Raw genomic sequence first — 808 nt, forward strand, 5'->3', positions numbered from 1 at the left:
GATGCAGGGGATGGGGGGGACATTTGGGTGGCAGGGGACAGGGGGACATGGGGGCTGAAAGGGACATGGGGACACCCCATCAGGCAGGGTCAGGAGCCAGCAGCCGCAGACAGAGCTGAGGGGACAGCTGCTGCCCATGACATGGCCATGCCATCATCGCCGTGACATCGTCCTGCCGTCGCCGTGACATCGCCGTGACATCGCCACTTCCTGTGGCTGGTGGCTCCTGCCAGAGGAACCTGCTGGCCCGGGCACAGATGGCATCTGCCAGCCACCAGCGCTGGTGACACTGGCCGCCCACCAGAATGGGTGACGCTGGCCAGCCACCCACCCCGCCACCAAAAGTGGGATTTTCCACCCCAAAACCAGTTCTGCCCACACACCCCCACCCATCCAGGGGACATGGGGGGCATGGAAGATGGGGGGGACAACGACAGGGTTGCAGGGACATGGGGACAAGGAGGGGACACAGGGGACACAGACATGGGAGAGAGAGATGCGGGGTCAAGGAGAGGACAAGAGGGCACGGCTGGCAGGTGGGTGCCCATGGGGACATGGGGACATGGAGTTGGGGTGTCTGGTGGGTCCCAATGCGGACATGGGGACACGGGTGGTGGGTGCGTCCCCGTGGGGACAAAGGTAATGGGGCCACCCTCTACGCACGTGCCACCGTGGAGAACTGAAAGTGAGAGTGGGAGAGGACAGAGCTCACAAGGGACGGACTGCGCCCGCCTGTGGGATCACCAGTGATCACCAGCACCCAGGGACATCCCAGCCAGGGACCACCAGCACCCAGGGACCCCCCCAA

This window comes from Haliaeetus leucocephalus, unplaced genomic scaffold, assembly GCF_000737465.1.
Source record: "Haliaeetus leucocephalus isolate CR32 unplaced genomic scaffold, Haliaeetus_leucocephalus-4.0 Scaffold227, whole genome shotgun sequence".
Classification (NCBI taxonomy): domain Eukaryota; kingdom Metazoa; phylum Chordata; class Aves; order Accipitriformes; family Accipitridae; genus Haliaeetus; species Haliaeetus leucocephalus.